At 41.2% G+C, this 19,125-nt stretch overlaps 1 protein-coding gene across 2 annotated transcripts in view; it reads left to right on the plus strand.

The window, feature by feature from the left end:
* CDase (neutral ceramidase) overlaps positions 1-19,125 on the plus strand; it is a 73,514-nt gene that overhangs the window by 4,713 nt on the left and 49,676 nt on the right. The gene's annotated exons all lie outside the window — the stretch shown is intronic.

Here is a 19,125-nt window from a genome sequence, read left to right on the forward strand (position 1 = left end):
ACATTTTAACAGCTTTGTTATACCGATGCTATTAGTAATTCTTTTAATCAATGAAGAAATAGAAATTTAACATATTGGAAGATACTCTCAGAATTTTGCATTGTTATGAAATGGAAGATTTTCAAAGTGTACTTTAGTCGGATAAGTTAAGGCGATGCACTACGTCGTGTAATATTTTTAATTGAGCAGCTATCAATAACAACCCTTACGTAGATGGCGATAAGGTTTAAATTCCCGCTTAACACCATCCGCCTGTTTTGATTTATGCAAAAAAAACATGGCCAAAAAGTGCCTTTTATTTTATTTTGTGGATGTTCAGGCATAAATATTTAATTTTTTTTCGAAAATTTTTATAAATAACTTAATTTTCCACATTATACAATAAAATCATAACCGAAAATGGGTTCGTAAATATGAGATTTTGAACTTTAAAGCAGTTTTCATAGGCCTTATACATTATATTTTTCTGGGCTTATAAAAAGACTTATCTAAAAAATACTCGATTATTTGAAAGGCCAAAATGTATTCTACTCGCAGTATTTTATTAAAGCATCTGAAAAATTTCTAGGCGACCAAATTTTCAAAACAAAAACACATGATTTTGCATTACTACGTATGGCATCGCCTTAATAATATTTAGTCCCTTTTTCGCCAATGCACCAAGTTTCAGTTTGAAAATAGTATTATTTTAAGTACAACGGTTTTTTTTGTCACCCTACGCCAACTGCTCCCAACCGTCTGGAACCAATGAGACTATGGCATCCCCAATCGGAGAATATTGTGAGGCTAGTAGGTAGGTAGCAGGGAAGGGAAGGAGACCAAGAGGGAGGTGGTAAAGTATATTAATATTTAGATCTGGTCACCAAACACTACTAAAGCCATTTCAAGCAATTGATTACTGAAAGTATCTACCACTCCGGAACGTGCCACAAATATACTATGTACTCATAGACATATGAATATTAGTACACCTGCCCTAAGTGATTAAAAGCGTATTATTCCCCACTCCCCATACCGGTTCCATTGGAGCCGGCTGTGCTCGCGTATGGCTTCCCGTGAATCTTGAGAATGTGACGTCATCATTCTTGTTCGAACTAGCGTCGAGCTATGGTCGAGGCATTTTATGAAATAACACGGCGAAATAGTGGCTTGTGATATGAAAACTTGTAAAAATAGATGTGAAAAAGAGAATAAACCCAATTGTCGTATTACATTCCATATGTAAGCATCATTTTAAGCTTATTCACGTCGTATAATATGAATCAGTTGTAGAAACATATACTATCACATCGAGCCAACATTGGTCGAATGTAGCGATTCTCAAGTGTGCGCATCGTTGTTACTGGGAAGTAAATTATGAACACTTATAAAAGTGTCTTAACTAAATACGTAAACAAAATATTCGAAATTTTTTTTTGCCGAATTTGGACTTCGCAAATTTATTCATAACGTGGCGAGTAATTTGCGCTCCCATGTAAAAATGTCTATTCATTCAAAAGCAGATTTTACTTTTAAGAACTAAATGGTGATATTATAATGCGAGATGCCTATATACTGTCAGATTGATTTATTGACGAATCACAGTCAGCTTTACCCCCTTCGTTCTTCAACAGTTGATTTTACCCCTCACCTTTAATTTCTAGTCCATATATTCATATGTCTGTGTATGTACTATATTATTTTATGTGAATAATTTGTGAAATAACACTTAATCAAATAAAATTTATTGGGCATGCCGGGATTCGAACTCGTGACCTCCGGATTCGTAGCCAAGGATCGTCATCACTCAACCGTGGAGGCCGAGTTGATAGTTTAGTTAATTGTTGTTATTTAGTCTGATTTCTCAAGTTTAGTAATACGATGATAATAACATTGGTTCTGATTACTGATAAGTGATAACCTTGCACATAAAGAAAAGTGTAAATATCTCCTTTCACTCGCTGCGAGGAATATTGCGTAATGCTCCCATGTGTGCTGTGTGAACACCTCACTAATCACACTCACTACTCACAGACATGTGCGGCGCTCTGTTGACACTGCTTACCACTTACGGCACTTACTGCTGTTGGTTATTGCTATTAGTGAACCCAACAGTGGCGGAACTTTAAATTTCTTCTCCCAGGCAAAAATTAAAAAATCCGAACCTCTTAAATGAACAAATTTCGTGGATGGATAAAAGATTACTAAAACATTTTTGGGCTATACGAATATCACTAACTAACTAACTAATCATCATGCCGTTTCTCCGCAGGGGTAGGCAGAGAGGACGGACCGCCAAACAGCTCGGTTTTGGCACAAACATCTTGCCTCATTCACATTCATACATCGTCTCAGGCATACTCAAGTATGTGATTCACTTGATCGTGCCATGTCTTTTTCTACCCCCTTCGTTCATTCGCTCTACATGCCCAAATCATCCTTTTTTATTCTTACTCATTACGCTCTTTAACATTGAAGACAATATTAGTGATTCTTAAACGAAAATTTGAAACGGAAAAATCAGAAAAATTTTCAAAAATGATTTGGATTTAATATTTTATATATGTTAATTTGTTATGATGAAATTTTTTATAACTAAAAAATACTACAGATTATGATGGTTTATAATACTTCTATGAATCATACATTTAAATACCAAGATATAGGTAGAGATATGTTTAGTAAATTTGCCGATTTAGTTTGATAAATTTAACAAAGAACTTCTTTAGTGAGTACTTGTATCATGGATAAATGATTTGATTATTTCATGTTTATATTGTATCAGTGACATATTCCATACATCTATGTGCGAATACATTTTTCCCAAGGTTTGAATTCTGTGTAGTTGTATATTGAACTGCGCTCTGGTCGCAGTATTACCACAATAAAACGGTAGTACTGACCTTGTATTTATTTTGGTTTCATTGTTTATAATTCAAAACCGATTTTGCTTATACACCTTTTGAGATGTGTGGCTGATAATTGTGTGGGGAGAGAAAAATATGAGTTCCGCTACTGGCCACTGGGTGGAGAGTCTATAGTCCACTTGTTCTGCGGTAATGGTTATGTACTGGACGTGCGAACGAGTTCCTTAGCTGAGCTCAAGAAATGAATAAGTTGTAACTAGACCAAGGCATTCTAGAATTCATATTTAGTTTTAGGATAACATGTTATATCATCTACGTATTTCTCATTTGCTCGACAACTTCTCTGCTTGTTAATCAGTTCGACCTCAGCAAGGCGAAATGGGATAGGAAGACAGATAATTAATAAATCAACCTATTTGTAATTGTATTTCTGTAATACATCTATTTTAAAATGTCTTTAAGGCGATGCCATACGTAGTAATGCAAAATCATGTGTTTTTGGTTTGAAAATTTGGTCGCCTAGAAATGTTTCAGATGCTTTAATTAAATACTGCGAGTAGAATACATCCTAGCCTTTGAAATAATCGAGTATTATGATTTTATTGTATAATGTTGCAAATTAAGTTATTTATAAAATGATCGAAAAAAAAAAATTTATGCCTGAACATCCACAAAATAAAATAAAAAGGCACTTTTTGGCCATGTTTTTTTCTTGCATAAATCAAAACAGGCGGATGGTGTTAAGCGGGAATTTAAACCTTATCGCCATCTACGTAAGGGTTGTTATTGATAGCGGATCAATTTAAAATATTACACGACGTAGTGCATCGCCTTTAACGTTTGACTGAGGATTGAACCTTCCTCCCCAGGGACTGGAGTCAACCGCGCTGCAATCTCGCTAAATACCGATCGGTTAGGACCGACAATTATGCCGTATATTAACTGCTGTAATGTTATCCAATTTCAGAGAAAAGCGTGTATGTCCGCGTTTGTTAACGTGATTGCCACCAAAAAAAGTATTGTCATCGACAACGAGTGTATCTGCTGAGTTTCAGCTATCGCATATCGGGAAGTGTGTTAATTTCCGCTTTCGAGATTTGCATTTATTCATTACCGAAAACAAGAGTGAAATTCAAATAGATAAGTGATAAATATTCGAGTTACGAGCTAGATGGCTACTTTAGTTCTAGTATCTCTTAGAGTTTATAGAATTTCCCGAGAGATGTTTCTATTATTACAGGTTCGCCCCTCCCGCTCCAGTTCAGAACTGAGATTAGCATGCAAGCAGTAAGGTTTGTAGTAACAGAAAGATTTTGAGAGCATAACAGAGAGAACTCTGGTCTCCAGGCCGCCCTGCACAATTGTTCACAAATATAAGAGTTTCTAGTATAAATTTACTAGACGAAATGTTTTGTCGTGAAGAATGAGTTATTATTTATCGAGAAACCATTAAAAACAATTAACCTCAAATTACACCTCTTACATTTTCTACGTTTCCTGATTTTTGAGGTTTTCCTTCCTAATTGCCGTTTTACATGACACCCTTTTTCATCCAGTTCGGGATGAAAAATGGGACGTGTTCTATTTTGGTAGTTGGTACCGTGAGAGACGTGGTTGGTATGCTCTCATTGTTTTACGTAACTGTATTACGTGAAAATGTTGCAGGTTTATTCAGTTTTATATTTAAAGTATTAGTAAAAAGACTACAATATCTCGTTATTACTGTTAGGTATTGTGATTTTCGCGCGTATGTTTGATGATTGACATTTTTTTCTGCCATCTCTCATTGTTTTACGTAACTGTATCATTCATTTTATATTTTAAATATTAATAATTTGTATGTATTAACTACAATATATATATTTATTACTGATTGTGAGTGTGCATTACTGTTATATATTGTAAATTTCACGTGTATGTTTGATGAAATTTTTAGAGTGGGCCCCGATTTAGGAATCGGTATGAAAAAAGTATGGTGTAAGCCAGTCATAAATCTCTATTTTACATCCTATTTATTGTTATTCATCTGTCAAATAGGTGTTTTATTTTTGGGTAGTAGGTACCCATTAAAAATGGAACACACCGAAAGAATAATGTTTATAATACACTATTAACCCTTTGGGGACGATAAATATTCTACATGTTCTTTGTTAGTTTGGTCGTAATGTTTTCCAAAACCTAAAATTTTAAATTAAAACACGTTTACTTACGCATTTGCTGTTATATCTTTTTGTTCACCGTTATCTTTTATTTATCTTTTTACTTCTACCATCATGTAGGATTACCTCCCGAAATTAGTGCACTTTACTCACGGACACCTGTATATTATAATAGAATAGCTTTTTTCTGCGATATTCTCATAAAAACCGAATAAACACAAATTTATGTTGCACTTAATATCACAATGTTTATAATTTTCTTCTCAAAATTTATGCAAAACAGTCACTGTATAGTTGTATAATAACCTCCCTCGACCAGGTAAATAAACATATCGGGTTTAACGCAAAGTACTGGTGATTAATTATCTTACAAGTGAGCAATAGACATAATTTATTAATGGTATTATTGATTCACCTACTCTACTATAACTCATTCCCTTCAATATCCCCTCGCAAAGACTCAGAAATAATGAACTGCTCTTCCTCACCCATCATTCCAAAAATTATGGATATTATTCACCATTGTCCAGAATGTGTAGACTGGTCAACTCAAGTCAAAACCTTAACTTTTTTGGGATATATATTCGAATAAATGTGGAATTAATATTGGATATTTTGCATTTCAGAGAAATTCGCAAACCTGGTATAGTCATAATCAAGGGAGAATTTACCACAGATTTCTCAAAAAAAATATTTAAACTGGCTGGACACTGTCCCGCGCAGTGTGCGGGGTCACTACTATACTGACTTGCCGCGCAGTGCGCGGGATTCGTCCGTAAAGAGTTAACACAATAATTGTAAATTATTTCATAAATACACTAAGAAAGATATACAAAAGAAAGATTGTGTCACTAATAAGCCTGCTGAAAAGACATTCTTTAGGAGCTTTTTCCAATGTTTTTTTGTTTGTTACTGGAAGTTTTAGGTAATGCGTTGTATTTGGTTGTATTGCATATATGCGATGAATTGTAAGGAGTTAATTCCAAATTTAGTTGTGTAAGTAGGTATATGACAAATCATTATTGTTACGGACGTACTGCTCCGGGCTCGGCCACGGTCGCCAATCTATAATCTACGCCAATCTGTCTAATCCTAAATTGTATAAAATGAAAGAAATGTATAAAATGTATGTCTGAACCCCTATGTAAAAATGAATATGTAAACAATAAATGAAACGTCGGAGCTTGGCTAGGAGACACGGGCAGAGAAGTATACCGAGAGAGCTGGTGGATTAATAGCATTTAATTAGCATAGCATTTAATTTTGACTTTTGAAATATTGGCATACAGAGCTCCGGGCCAAAAAGGCCCCTTTCTCTTTCATAATGATTTTAATAAAGGTTGTAGGAAAAATAGATTTAGTTTTTAAGTTTTTTTAGAAAAAATTTTTTGCAAAATACATGGCTGCAATATGGGGGGGAAAGTTAGCGTAATTTTTTAAGTGGTTGTCGAGGGGAGGATTGGTGTTGTTTAGGGATTTTATTGGTTGTGGATGGAGTTGAGGAGTGTTTCGACGTTGGTGAGGATACGGCTGTTCATTTCTAGCGCGGATCTTAGTTGAGCGGCAGCGTTTGTCAGGGCCTTGATGATATGAGGGGTTAAAGTTGGGAGGTTGGGTGAAGGGGGAGAGGTGAGAGAGTCTTGTGAGAGTGGGGGAGGGGTGGAGAGGACACGTAGGATCGGGGTACTTGTGGGGGCCAGCGGGGTATCTGATGTTTGTATGTCATTTTGGGTGATGGGAGTCTGATCGATGTGGTTTTGTAGCGAGGATGAGGGGGTGGGCGCAGTGTTGAAGTTGGTAAAGGAAGGGTGGGGCCAGGAGTTGGGCTTTGGGATCGGTGTATGCATGAGGGGGCGTAGGTTGGAGGGAATTGCGAAGCGAAATCTGTTTGAGAAACGGGGGGAGGGGCGTTCGGGGCAGCCTTGGTAATTGGCCGGGTGGGGGCCGGTGCAGAGAGCACATTTAGCTGGTGTATCGGGGGTTTTTGTGCATGAGCTGGTTGGGTGGTGGTCGCCGCATTTGACGCAACGGGGAGTGGCGTTACAGCAGGATGAGGAGTGGCCAAATGCTTGGCATCGGTGACATTGGCTAACTGAGAGGCGTCTGCGTTGGGGTTCAACGGAAATTTTTAGGTGGAGGATGGATGTGAGCTCTGTGAAAATCTTTTTCGCCGCTTCGGTTTTGGTCAGGTTGACCAGCATGAGAGGTATTTCCCTGCGGGAGGGGCCAGTCCGCATGCGGTGGACTGAAATGACGGGATAGGTAAGGCCAAGAACGTTGCTGATTTCTTGGCTGGTGATCTCTTCGGGGATGCCTCTGAGGACAGCTCTTAGGGGTTTATCTTCTGGTAATTTGTAGGAGTGGTGATCGATATTACGTTCAAGGAGGAAAGTGATAATGCGGGTTAGGTCGTGGGAGGATTTGGGGTGGATGGTGATGGATTTTGATTGATTTTTTGCGTAAAAGTCAATACCTCTGTCTGTAAGGGTTTTCTCGAGAGAGGCCCATCCCGATTTGGAATGAAGTACCACTGGGGGGATCTTTTGGGTCGATACGACCACCTGAGGTATGTTGGGGGGGGTGGCAAGATTTACGGGAGGGGTGGCAGATTCTTGAGGGGGGGGGGTAAGGTCTTGAGAGAGGGTTGTTTGGTGTTGGGTGGGGGTAGTAGGGTGATGTGGGGGGCTGGTAATGTAGGGGGAGGGGGTGACAAGGCGATTTTTGTACGGGAGAGGGGAGAGAGGTTCAACGAATTTTTTAGGGGGGGGGTGAGGTAGGCGATTTCCTGCCGCGAGATCGTTTACGTGAGACTTTGGTCGTTTCCCAGGCCATTTCGTCGGTACTTGAGAGTTCGGAGGCTGACGCCTCTGAGCCAGAGAGATCTGCCTCGGACTCCTCTGCAGCCGAGGAGTCGTAGGAGCGGAGAGAAGTTGGCGAGGTGATGGGGGCGCTGATTGGGGGAGAGGCGAGGAGCTGACCGGCGAAGGAGGCCGCGCTCAGAGTCGGGGTGTTTTCGGGAAGGGGGGGTGAAAGGGTGGTACGGTTGATGGGGGTAGTGGTCTCTAAGTCTATGGGCGGGTTGTTGGGAGAGGATGGGGGGGGGGTAGGGGTGCGAGAATTTAAGTATTGGCGATAGGTGAGATTAAAGACGTGGATTTTCTCCTCTACAGAATAGGTATTTTTGTCGGGGCGCGACGCGAGGAACGATGTCAGTTCCAGATCGATGAGATCGTTCTCGTCGATGGTGGATTTGGGAGAATTGACGTGGTGGCAAGACATTTTGGATTTGATGAGATGGGGACGGAGCGACATTGGTGGTGATTTGTAGATAGAATATTTAAGGTTGGGGTCGGTAAGTGAGTTTAGAAACTTGGAGAGACTGTATGCCAAATATAACAAAAGACAAAAGACTTACAGGTTTGGATGGTAGAGATGGTCTAGTCGGTGGAGTTATACAGCGCTGATTTCGTGGGACGCACAGGTTTGGTGGCTAGTGATGGCTTTACTCTTCTTTCAAGCGGGATGCACTATGGGTACAAACACTGGGGTCACAGCACGAAAGTTCAAAAACACTGTATAAATTGTTTGAGTATTGTTTATTTTTCACAAAAAATCACTGCAGGGACGCTAGACGCGTATATGTCTGTGGTAGGTAAACTTTCACTTTCGTAAAATAATTAATGTTTTTATTGTTATGGTAGTTTGCAGAACGAGTTGGTAACGGGCGGAAAATTCCACGAACTTGAATTAAAACTTGATAATCACTGTTGGTTGCTAGGCCAGGTGAGAACGGTAATTAGTGAGCGCGCGGGGATTATCACTGTTGGTTACTATGCCGGATCAGAACGGTAATAAGTGAGCGGGCGGGATTACCCAGAGTTGCGGTCAAATTAAAACACTTGGAAAAACACGGTGCACAGGTGGTTGCGGAGCGATCACTTGTAAGGTGTTGACGGTAGCGGTGTCAGAACGAGACTTTGTTTTGCTTGTCGATTTTGACTTTTGTTAGCATTTAATTCGGGCACGGTTATGAGAATCGTGCTTATACGAGAGGGAACGTTCGGCCGCGACCCGAAGCAAAGGGCCGTGCGCCGTCATAGCGTGCGAGGTGGTTTGCCGCCCGAACGTTCCACAAGCGCGATTCTGAGGACCGTGCCTGAACACAGAGAGGCCGTGGTCACGTTCGGCCACGGGCCCAAAATTACCGGCCGAGAGGCGGTAACCAGACCGGCGGCGGGGCCGCGAGCGCGTCACAAACACGGGCTTCGATTCCCAGAATCAAAGAGAAAGTTGGCCCGTGTGAGCGTCGCTCGGCCAGCGCCTGCCGCCGGTGGCCTATAAAACGGGCAACAGTCCCTTGAAAAGACAGACTTTTTTTTTTTTTTCAACAAAAACAATTGCTTGGAAGATTCATCTTCCCACCGCAAATTGTCTTTCTTGCGCTCTCCGAGCCCACCGACTCGCTCTGCGAGCCAATACAGTCCTCCAAATATACTGTACAGTCCACCCACTCTGGCATCCCTCACCACTGACCACCTGCGCTCCTTGACCTCGTTATCCATCCTACTCTGCCCTACGACCTACCCGTGCCCCGCCCTATCTGACCTGCATCTCCACCCACTGACATGGAATCTTACCTCCTTGAACTGGAGAAGCTGGATCCTCCAATTGAGGCTCTCCAGACATTTATCAACAATATGAAAAGAACGGTCACCAAAACCCCCCAACGTAAGGTGACCTTCTACCCGGATGGGGTAAACCCCTCGGCCACCACCTACCTCTCAGGCACCGCACGTAAAACCCCGCCCATCGCCACCCAACCGCCCACTACCTCCGCCTACACCTCCACCGCCTCCACCTCCGCCGACCACAGCCTGGCAAGCCTCACTGCACTTCCTCCATCACCAACCAAGGACTTCCCGCCTCTCTGGACCACCCCGAATAACCCGATCAAACAAAAACCGCCCACGCCTCCTCAGACCCTCGCTACCACCAACCGCTTCCAAACCCTGGCCCCGCCCTCCTCTAACGAAACAATATCGGACACAATCACCACTGACGGAGCAGATACCACAGACTACACAAACACCACCAGCACCCCGACTCCCGCCCGACGTCCCATCAAAATCCCGCCCATCATCATCAAATCCGACTCCAACTGGAATACCATCAGAAAGAAGCTGGAGAACGCCGGTGTGCGCATCTCTCACGCCAAAGCCATCCCGACAGGTGTGGTTGTCCACACCGCCGACTCCTCCAGCTTCCGACTAGCCACTAAAATGCTGGAAGAGATTAAAACAGACTTCCACACCTTCGAGCTGCACGAGGACAAAACCACCAAGGCAGTTCTGAGGGGAATCCCGACACAAATCTCGGAGGAGGAGATTCTCCTCGAACTGCAGGACCTCGGTCTCCCGGCCATCTCCGTCTCCAGGATGAGGTCGGGACCCGACCGCACGAACGTCCCGATGGTCCTCGTGCAGCTCACCCACGGCGAAGAGGGAAAACAAATCTTCAACATCACTCACATATTCCACCTTCGCATCAAAGCAGAATTCCTCGACCACAAATCAGCCCCTACCCAATGCCACCGATGTCAATTTTTCGGCCACTCCGCCAAAGGCTGCCATCTCCCCCCCCGCTGCGTCAAATGCGCGGGGCCCCATTTTACCGCCACCTGTCTGAAGCAGAGAGAGGACGGCCCGGCTACCTGCGCCAACTGCGCCGGCCCTCACCCGGCCAACTTCAAAGACTGCCCGAAACGCCCCGCACCCTCCACATCCACGCCCCGTCGAACTGAGGTACCTCCCTTAATCACTTTCACCTCCCGCCCAGTCCAACCATCCACCTCCTATGCTCAGGCATTAAACCCCCCCCACCAAATCCCCCCTCCTTCCCCCACCCCCTCTCACCTTCCCCCCTCCAACCTCCCCCCTCTCCGTCAACCCCCCCCCCCACCACCACCCCCCAGCCCTCAGCTACCCCCTTTAGTTTCTCAGACATATTCAAAAATAACTTCTTTTCAAAGATCGGCGAACTCATCGCTGATCTACTCCCTAAATTCCTATCTGCCACCTCGCCGGCAGACTACCTCTCGATTCTCTTTGTAGCAGCCCCTCAAATCATTGCCCTCTTTACTAATTAAATGGCTAATTCTACCAAGCCCTCCGCGCTACGTTTGGCATTCTGGAATGCCAATGGTCTTGACAAAAACATGCACGAATTACGAATTTTCACCAACACACATAATTTAGACATAATACTCATAAATGAAACACACCTAAATCCCTCACACACACCAACAATCGCTAACTACACACTGTACCGAAACGACCGATTACACTCGCGTGGCGGTGGCACAGCCGTCTTCGTGAAAACTAAAATCGCCCACAAACACAACATCACCCCCCCCCTGACTACCATTGAAAGTACCTCCATCACTGTATTCACAAAACATTCAGGTCCATTGAGAATTAATTCAATTTACAACCCACCTGTTCAGACTTTACAAAAGTCGGATCTTGAATTACTTCTCGATGGACAAACGCCTACTATTCTAGCGGGGGATTTTAACTCAAAACACCCCGCTTGGAATAGTAGGCTCACCAACAAAAACGGACGTATCCTACATGACTTTGCCAACTCTCACCCCGACATAAACATTGCAGGACCCATAGAACCAACATTTTTCTCTAGCATCGGACACAGACCTGACGTACTCGACATTGCACTTTTTCACAACTCGTCCTGGGCATACAGTATCGAAACCATCTGCGACCTTTCCTCCGACCATAACCCCGTGTTGCTAACTCTCAACGAATTCTCTTACCCCCCCCCTGCAAAAATTAACAAAAAAACTGATTGGACATATTTTTCGCACAGAGTCGGGGAAAAAATATCCATAAATCCCCATATTAAAAATCCCTCAGATTTAGATACAGCGCACATACGTAGATTTTAATGATTTAGACGGCCAAAAGTATTTTTTTTTAAATCAATATAATGGTAAGGTATCTATTTAAATGGCGAGTCAACAGTTCTATGTACAATATAACATCCCCTCCCCCCTCCTTGGAAGCGCGGGAGTCGACTTTGATCAGTCGGAATTCGATAGTGAACAAGTGTGTACGTGTCGGCTCTCGGCGCTCTCCTAAACTTATAACTTTCCAAACGTGCATTATTCATTTCAAGCTAATATTTCCGTTTTAACTGTGATGGATTGCGATAATACAGGTAAGAACAATTTGTTTTCGTTACAGAAAAATTTAATTAACATTCTCTGTCATTCATTTTTAAAACGACAAACATCACTCTGTCAATTTTTTTTTTTTTTTAATATATTTAAATTCGAGTGCCTTTTTAATGTACTTATGAGTCCGTCCCTGTATTAATTTTCATCATACTATATAGTGCATATATGTAACTAACTAATTCCATAAGAAATAGCCGCGCAAAATCGCGCTTTTTTGAGCTAAGCCCTATTGAAAGGCTCTTTGTCAAATATAGGAAATATTGAGTGTGCGATATTTTGTATTAAAATTGTTTTTTTTATTTATTTCAGGTCTACCTACTACCTCGGGTACTAAAGTAGTGACTCGTCAATACATATTTGACCAAATACAGAGTCAAAATTTACCAACTTTAAATGAAAAACTTGACTATTATGAGAATTTTCTCCTTATGCGCTATGGGCACAACAAAGAGGCTAAAGAAGACTTTAAAAAAAGATTTTCTTATGTAAAATCACAAATTAAGCAACGATGGGTAAAGGCAAATAAACACCAAGATGTTTTCCTGAAAATAAACCAATCATGGTTAGAGGGAACATTCGAGATTCCCATTGAATCAGCCTCCTCGCAAGGTCGACCACCCAAGTCTTTTGGAGAACTAAGTGAGCGTAGTAAAAGAAGAAAAACGGAAGAAATAAGGGCCTCCGCAGGTGATGAAGTTATTGTTCACGCTGCTACATCTGTGTTGCAAACAACGGGACATAGGACCGCCTCGAAAGTGCTTAAAGATATTACGAACTCCCCAACACGGGCTAGTAAATATAGAAAAGCCTACAGTAGAGTTACCAACAACGATGAGGTACCTCAATTGACGCCTCTGCAAGCACTTAAGATGTTCGTTGAAGCTGATTTTACAAGACGACAGTATGAGATAGTAAGGGCAACAAATCCACAACATTTTCCTTGCTATGATCTTGTTTTGAAAGCAAAACAAGAGTGCTATCCGCCGAAAGAATCCCTAAGAATTACGGCTACTTGCGCGGAAAGTAATCTACAGTGCCTAATGGATCTAACCGTAACACGATTATCAAAATACCTAGAAGATGTGATAATCCGGCTTAACGAGCAAGAGAGGAAGTCGTTAATGATAATCTGCAAATGGGGTTGTGACGGTTCTCAGCAATCCAAATTTAAACAAATTTACGATAATGAGACTGATTCCGATGCCAACATTTTTATGAGTTCCTTTGTGCCTTTGCGCATTGTTTGTGGAAAAGAAGGCAGTAAAATTGTTTGGCAGAATCCAACTCCTTCTTCGTCAAGGTTTTGCCGTCCGATTCGATTCCGATTTGTAAAAGAAACAACGGACATAACTAAAGAAGAGATAAAATATGTGCAGGAGTCCATTAAGCAACTAAACAAAACAGTTGTTACGTTGAATGAAGAGGAGTTTTCGTTCGGGCACCAGCTCAAAATGACTATGATTGACGGAAAGGTGTGTAACGCAGCCACAGACACAAAGTCAACATCCCAGTGCTACATCTGTGGAGCTACTTCGAAAACCTTTAATGATCTATCGAAGAAAAATAGTGTAAACCTTCAAGCTTTGGAATTCGGCTTGTCAGTATTACACGCCCGGATCCGCATTTTTGAAAGCATTATACACCTTTCGTATAAACTGCCAGTAAAAAAATACAGGGAAAGAAAAACCGAAGAAGACAAGGCATTAGAAGCCCAAAAGAAGTTGGAAATTCAGGAGAGGTTTCGAAATGAAACCGGTTTGCTTATTGACATGCCAAAGGCCAACTTTGGCAACACCAATGATGGCAACACAAGCCGGAGGTTTTTTGAAAACCCCGAATTGGCTTCAGCCATCACAGGTATTAACTTTGAACTGATTTACAGATTCAAGGTTATTTTAGAAACTATTTCTAGTGGCCATAAAATTGATGCTGAAAAATATGATAAGTATGCGTACGACACAGCAAAATTGTACGTAGAACAAGTATGGTTGGCACCCAATGACGCCAACTATGCACAAGATATTGGTACATGGAAGCCAAATCATAAAAAGTTCGGGGCTCCTTCCAATTGGACAGCTATCGGAAGAAGCTGCAGAAGCCCGGAACAAGCATTTCCGATCGTACCGGCTAAACTTTGCCAGAAAGTTTTCTAGGGAAGAATGTAACTTAGATGTATATTATAGGCTTTTGTTAAGTTCAGATCCCTTCATTAGTTGCTTGAGACAAATAAGAAAACCTTCACGTAACGCATTTCTACCTGAAACGGTTAAACTTTTATTACCTGGTGACCCAAACACAGAGTCAGTAGAGACATCTGGACCTGAAGATACCGATTTTTAATGTAATTTTATATTTAAAGAAAACTTGTTAAATTCTGTTTCCATTCATTTGTATTTTTTAGTGAATTTAGCTCTGTTATATATTACTGTTCTTTATAACCTGACAAATATATGTATGTTTTTATAAATATATACCTTTTCTTTATTTTAATTGAACTTAGAACTAAAATAACCCCAAAAATAATTTTGGCCGCCTAAATCATTAAAATCTATCTATGTGCAGCGGTTGACGAATTCGCGAAGACAATAATGTCCGCAATTGACGAGGCCTCAAAACCTCTCCCCCCACCCCCCAAAATAAATTTCAAGGAAAACCTCCCAAATTCAGTAAAAGACCTAATTAAAACAAAAAATATCTTACGCCGCCACTGGCAAAAATATCAAAATCCCACCTTGAAAACTTCTATAAACCGAATCCAAGCCCTCATCAGAAAAAAACTTCAAGAGCACGTAAATTTCACCTGGAATTTGAAAATTCAAGAGATAAATCCACAGGACGGCTCTCTGTGGAAATTATCCAAAACTCTCAAAGCCACCCCCACCCCTAACCACCCCATTCACGCCGAAAACGGTCTCGTCTTCGACGATCAGGACAAATCAGAGGCGTTCGCTGACAGTCTTGAAAATCAATTCAGCCCCAGCTTCAAACACGCCGATCTAAATCACATTGCAAATGTCAACCGCAAAATCAATAATGTTTTAAATAATCTCCCCAATACAAACATACATTTTACTACCCCAGCCGAGGTTATCCGCGCTATAAAAAGCCGGAAAAATAAAAAAGCCCCCGGCCCCGACGGCGTCACAAACTTCGCTCTTAAAGCCCTCCCCCAAAAAGGAATACTAGCGATAGTAAATCTCATCAACACAGCCCTCAGACTGCGCTATTTCCCGAAAAGCTGGAAACACGCGCACGTCATTCTTATCCCAAAACCGGGAAAAGACCCCCTCTTCTGCGAAAATCACCGTCCAATCAGCCTTCTATCAAATATTGGTAAAATCTACGAACAGATCCTTTTGACACGGCTCCTCAAGCACATTGACGAGGTTTCAACACTACCTGAAGAGCAACACGGTTTTAGATCAAATCACTCCACCCTCCATCAACTCCTCAGAGTCTCCGAAATCATTATCGGAGGCTTCAATACCAAGCGATCAACTGGCGCCATTTTCCTGGACATAGCCAAAGCTTTCGATAAAGTATGGATAAACGGCCTGCTTCTCAAACTCCACGAAACAGGCATCGATCCCCAACTACTCGGTGCCTTCAAATCATTTCTACGCCATCGTACTTTTCAAGTAAAATACGGTGGCGCTCTTTCAAAAAAACGTTTCATGACAGCAGGGGTCCCGCAGGGCTCTCTGCTTTCTCCAATCCTCTTCAATGTCTACACTCACGACATCCCCCTCTCTGAAAACTCAAATTCTCACAAAGCTTTGTACGCAGATGACACCACAGTTATGGTTAGATACTGCTCACCCAGGATGATTACATACCGACTACAAAAAAACATTGATTTACTCCAAGATTGGTACGATAAATGGCGTATAGACGTGAATCCCTCAAAGAGCGTGGCCGTCTTTTTCTCTCGTAGAAAGAGCAGCCGCGCCCCGCGAGAGGAAATAACGATGTACGGCCAATCTATACCGTGGCAAAAATCGGCCAAATATCTTGGAGTTACACTTGACAGACGACTCACATGGACAAAACACATAAAAAACACCCTACAAAAATCAAAAAACACATCCAACGCCCTTTACCCGTTGCTACACTCAAACTCAAAAACTTCCATACAAAACAAACTACTCATCTACAAAACACAAATACGCCCCATCATGTCATACGCCTCACCCATTTGGGGCACAGGTAACACAAAAAGTCTCGCCACATTCCAGAATGTCACACTTAGAAGATATACCAAAAGCCCCTGGTTTGTCCGAAATAGCATTATTAATTCAGGCACGAAAATCCCCCCATTTAAAACACATATGGTAGAATTAGCCAAAAGATTCTATACGAAACTTCCTATGCACTCAAATCCAAGCATAGCATGTCTCGGGCGCTCAAGTCCCGACGACAAACCCACCTATCCATTCCCAGTCTCTATAACCTTCCCCCCTTGATGAGTGGACTTAAATAAAAAATTAAATTGCAACCAGATATACAAAAAATATAGTATAAATTTTACAAACACATTTATTTAAAACAATATATAAAAATCAAAATAAAAAAAATCTTTTACAAAAAAAAAAAAATACATATATAAATAAAATTTAAAAAATACCTACAGACAAAAAAAAAAATAAAAAATACAAAAAATATAGTATTTCAGTCCTATAAGTTGCTATAGGCAGCCCACTCATCGGGTAGAAAAAAACCATCCCCCAGGTACTTTACACCCTCAGTTCACGAGACATGGAGAAAATATTCCCCGAAACTCGAAATTGCACAATAGATACCAGAAAAGACAGATAGCCAGCAACCACCACCAGCTCAACACCTCTCTCTCTGCTCTGCCTTCTACCTCGCTCCGACTTCTGCTTCTACTCGCCTTCTTTCACTCTGACCCCCGCTTCACCCTGGACCACGGACTTGCCTACCCCTTCGGACCAGACCCGGACTCAGCATCAAGGACGCGAAAACAGCATTCGGACCAGCTACAACGGCATCAGAGACGGCCCCGTTCTACCCCTCCACGCCACTGAAGGAAGACATCTTACGCCTCCACAGATTGGGATCACCGGCCCTATCTACAGTCTTGTGTGTCACGATTACGTCTGATACAATTATTATTATTACCAGATTATAGTTTTCGTGCGTATTATTCAGTCGATCTATTAGCAAATTATATTAGCTTAGGCATCTCCGTAATTTCTTATTTGTTTTTGCTGAAATTTCCGCCAAGACACCATTTGAATAGTAAATTATTATGTTATCCTCGAAATTGAAAGAAGAAGCAATCAATTAAGCAAAAAAATTTACATATGTACTTACTATTCTGCAAATACACAGTGTTCCGTGGTCGAGGATTAAGGCTTTCGACTAGCAATCCAAAGGTCGCGGTTTCAAATCCCGGCGGGCGTAAATAAATTTTGTTATGAATGTGCATTATTTCACAATACGTTAATTAAAAATAATATATTGTATATTTGCGACACTTTCCAGAGTGGAAGATACTCTCAGTATCGCCCTGATTCATATTTGGAACGTTGCTTGAAATGGATTTAGCCGTGTTTGGTGACCAGTGTGCCACCTTCCTCTTCCCAATCTTCTTCCCCTCTCCAATACCCTCATCCTCACAACATACCCAAATTGGGAATGCCTTACGGCCGCTGTTCCCAACTTTTTAATCGTTATCTAAGTTCAAATCTTTGTTTTTGCTCAGCCAAGCGATTTTTAAGCATTTTGTAGGGAACGTTCGATTTGCGTTGTTCCCAATCATTTTATCTTTGAAAATCTTAAGTAGCCCCACACACTACCGCACATTACCATAGACAATAAAATGACATCAAATTAAAAACTTTCTATGTTAAATTAATATGAAAGAGTTAATTATTGTAGCTCTTATTAATACACATTACTTCTTTTAAATACCGTTATTCATAAACTGGTATTTCATATTTTTTAAACTAACGTATATAATATATTAAAAATAAAGTGACAACTTGAACGTGATGCCACAATCGGGACTTCCCATTTGATTTGGCAGATCGACGTAAGTTTTTTCTCCGTGCGACAGCAAAACAAACCCAAACAAACCTTAAAATGGAGATCAAAGCAAAGCGTGCGAAGAATAACATTAAATTGATAGAATAGAAAGGTTTTCAGATCTGACATGAGGTAAGGGCAAAATATTTCGCACATTCATCGCAAAAATGACACTTGCGTAAATAAAATTAAATTCTCCTCAATTAGGTTCAAAATATACAAAAAAACACGTTTTCGTCATACGAAAACGGTCAAAAAATTCTTTGTCATTTAATTCATTTGTAGTTATTTTCATATGTACTTTTTCTATTTTACATTGTCTTTGCCCTTCACATACATGTACTCTCCATTCACTGTCATCTATGTTTTCTTATTCGTGTCAATATTATGGTTTTAATGGACATATTGTCCGTAAATTAATAAATAAATAAATAATTCGATGTAATTGACATCCACACCCTGTCGCCGCCTGTATAACCCGATGTTTTCATCAATTACTTCGGCCCATTCCGCAATATCTAGTATATCAAAAATGTCTAAAACTTCTCTATCCATTTTAAAACGATAATGACAAATGCAACACAAATAACTGAAAGGAGCGCGACTGTCGATTGTCAGAGTGACATTTGATCATTGATTCGCGGTATTTTTTCACTCTGTCGACACTTTTTGTAACTAGCTTTTTCCTTACATATTGCTTAAATAGCTAATCTAGCTGTCCGGCTGGCTTAGACTGAGCGGCTTGCTTAAGCAATTATTGTGTGTTGGAATTACGTAGTGCAGTGGTGATTCGCTTAGAATTTGATTATTAGGATTGGGA

This window comes from Hesperophylax consimilis, chromosome 16 (assembly GCF_061612785.1).
Source record: "Hesperophylax consimilis isolate HC1 chromosome 16, BYU_Hcon_1.0, whole genome shotgun sequence".
NCBI lineage: Eukaryota > Metazoa > Arthropoda > Insecta > Trichoptera > Limnephilidae > Hesperophylax > Hesperophylax consimilis.